Source organism: Propithecus coquereli, unplaced genomic scaffold (genome assembly GCF_000956105.1).
Source record: "Propithecus coquereli isolate 6110/MARCELLA unplaced genomic scaffold, Pcoq_1.0 Scaffold313, whole genome shotgun sequence".
Lineage (NCBI taxonomy): Eukaryota > Metazoa > Chordata > Mammalia > Primates > Indriidae > Propithecus > Propithecus coquereli.
The window spans coordinates 1,438,046-1,441,049 of NW_012148764.1; the positions used below are offsets into that span (position 1 = coordinate 1,438,046).

A 3,004-nucleotide genomic window follows, 5' to 3' on the forward strand; every position below is an offset into this window, starting at 1 on the left:
AGTTCCAGCCCTTCGGGAGGCCAAGGCAAAAGGATGGCTTCAGCCCAGGAGTTGGAGGCTGCAGTGGGCTATAATCATGCTACTGTTCTCCAGCCTATGCAATAGACAGAGACCCTGTCTCAAAAAACAAAAGAAAAGAAAAAAGAAAAAACCCCACAATTATTAGAGAGGATAAATTATGAAAGTGCCTAGCTGTATTGTGTTATCCATAAGTATTAATTTCTCTTTATCTTCTCAAATCTGGTTTAATTTATTTAACCTCCCAGCAGGTAGTCTTCTAGTTCATTGATTCTCCAACCTAGAACCTTAGAATCATCAGGGGAGCTTTAATAAATTCTTTCTAATGGAGGCCCCACACCAGACCAGTAAATCAGAATCTCTAAGGTTAGGGTCTAAGCATCAGCATCAGCATTTTAAAGTCTCTTCCTAGGTAATCATATGTCAACCAGGATTGAGAACTCTTCGAAGGAGGCAGTGCCCATGGTCATTAGCTCCCCTGGCCTTTGATTGACCTGTAAATCTGCCTCTGGATGACATCCACCTCTTGTAAAGGGCCCCCACTACAGTACATCTCAAAAGATCTGCAGTTCTGTTCTCTGGAGTCTACAGGATGAAGTTAGCCTTGATTCCACAGCAGAATGCTTCCATTTGCCTAGGTATATACTAATTCCATCAGCTTTTCCTCATCCATTCTGAAAGCTCTCAGGAGTTGATTTGCTTTGCCAATGACCCTCTCAAAACCTGATCGCAAGAATAGAATTCAAGGTTTCGTCCAAATAACAGAATATAAAGATGTTTAATGACTTTTTTCTAATTACTGTATTGCCCTAAGTATATACTTGGAACTTTAATGACAGCAATATTACCCTTTTGACTCCTATATTACAATTTACTAAAATCCTAAAATGTGAAAGTTTTTTTCACAACTACTGCTATGACACACCTTCCAGCCTACACTCATTGCAGTTTGTGTTCAGCACTTCACATGTGATGCTGTTGAATTTTATTGTGTTAAATTAGGCCTCTTCTTTTCGCTTCTTGACCTATTAGGTGCCATTTATGTAATTGAGTAATTTGCATCTAATTTCATGTCCTCTGTAAATCTGGTCTGTATGCCAGGTCATCATTTTAGTTCTCATTCTAAGGCCTTTCCACTGCCAACTGACACTTAATTTGAATGCTATTGATGAATATCCTCATCAGTTGAGAACCCACGTGTTACCTAGCCATATTTTCTTCCCTTGTCCCAGGATAGCAGCTAGTGTGCATGGGTGCATGGCACCTTTGTAGAAATCAGAAAAAGGCACCCCCACCCTCACCCCAGCTGAAGGATTAGGAAAAAGCAACTCCTTCCTCCCAGATGCTACCCCAGACAGCAGCTGTGCTTTGTCTATTAGATGTCTTTGCTCTACTGCTATAGCAACATTGTCAAAAAAAGGAAATGACTACTTACTGAATTCTTGTTAATGTCTACTAAATTGTGTCTTCCTTTTCTAAGTGCCCAGATGTTACTCTAAGAATAGGTTTATTAATTTTGCTCAATATTTGTGAAAAGTCTCTTGTCTTGATTTCAGAAATTTCTCTTTTTAAAACAGAAATTCCATTTGTCCACCTCTAGTTTTTTAGTATCCCTGTGTGCTGATGCCAGCTGAGACTCCTTAATTGCTAAATTCTCCTTGCTGAGATGTAAATTTTCTAGGCAAAAGAAGTTAAGCTATAGGGAGCTAAGTTATATTTTCTTAACAAGTTTCTTTACGTATCTTAGTTTCAATTAAGTTTTGAATAAAAGTTTATTTTGTCCTTCATTTTAAGGATTTGTTTTTTTCATAATAGAGAAAACAAAAAAAGGGAATTTTTACTATTTTGTCATCCATTTATCTCAAGCAGAGGCATCCTTCCATGTTCTTCTTGTCTGAACAAAACAAAACAAAACAAAAATGTATTTTTTGCTGTCCTTAGTGTATTCTTGGCTCCAGCCTAACAGAACCCAATATTACAGGGCTGTTATGATTATGTTTTTCGTTTTCTGTTCTTTAGCTTTTACCAACCAGTCAGCTGGTCTGTGACTACACAACTGCCTCAATCCTTGAAATGCTTTTTTTCTTTTTCTTCCTCAGGCCAAAATTACTCTATTTGTAAAACTGCCGTATCCTACACCAATAGATTCTCTCATCCTCAGGTCACTGAAGAGGTATGATCCTTTTGGTTTGCTCAAGCCATATTGCCCTGTAGCTTCTCCTTCCATTTCTGAGCATTCAGCCCTGGCCAGACATCCACCAGATGCTTCTCCAACCTTCCTTCCTCAGGCCTGCCTCCCCGACTTTTCCAGGGCCGACTTGCTCCTCTCCATTACGGAGACTATTCTGCTGCTACTGCAGATGACTCAAGCTTCCTGAGCTTAGTTTTCATCTTTACAACAAAAGGAAACATTTACCTACATTCTTAATTATAATCGAGTTCCACCTCCACCACCAGTCACAATTTGAAATTTTTATATACACTTCTTCTTCGGGTTCATATTTCCTGGCTTCACAATCTTCTAACAGATCGTGAAGTATGCCGGGCACTTCTGTATGTGTCTCATTTTATCCCCACAGCACTGGTGATGGCATTACGCCCATCGTACTGATGAGGAAACAGGCTCAGAAAGTTGAAGTGAGTTTCCCAAGACATAAATGGCTCAGACCCTATATGATTAAGCCTTCTGACATTATTTAATAAATCTAGGCTCTTTCCACTAAACCACTTGGCCTATACTAACTTTTCATATCTAAAGCCCCACTTACGGTTTGGGTGTCCTGGCCTCAGTTGAAAGCTCTTCTCCATTCATTCACAATTAACTTCTGAAATAGATGATTTTATATCACCCTCTGATTTATTATAAACTACCTAAGGTGTCCCAGACACCTTCCAAATTATAGTACTGTTCTCTGAAATTAAAAAATTATTGATATTTGCTACATGAATGAATGAAACTAGAAATTTGTTCTTTTCCTCAGAGTTA

General features: G+C 38.7%; 1 protein-coding gene and 1 pseudogene across 1 annotated transcript in view; one reads left to right on the top strand and one right to left on the bottom strand.

Annotated features, from left to right (window-relative positions):
• Positions 1–3,004, bottom strand: part of DSE (dermatan sulfate epimerase) — a 71,459-nt gene that overhangs the window by 67,825 nt on the left and 630 nt on the right. The gene's annotated exons all lie outside the window — the stretch shown is intronic.
• LOC105815010 overlaps positions 1–3,004 on the top strand; it is a 6,592-nt pseudogene that overhangs the window by 2,899 nt on the left and 689 nt on the right.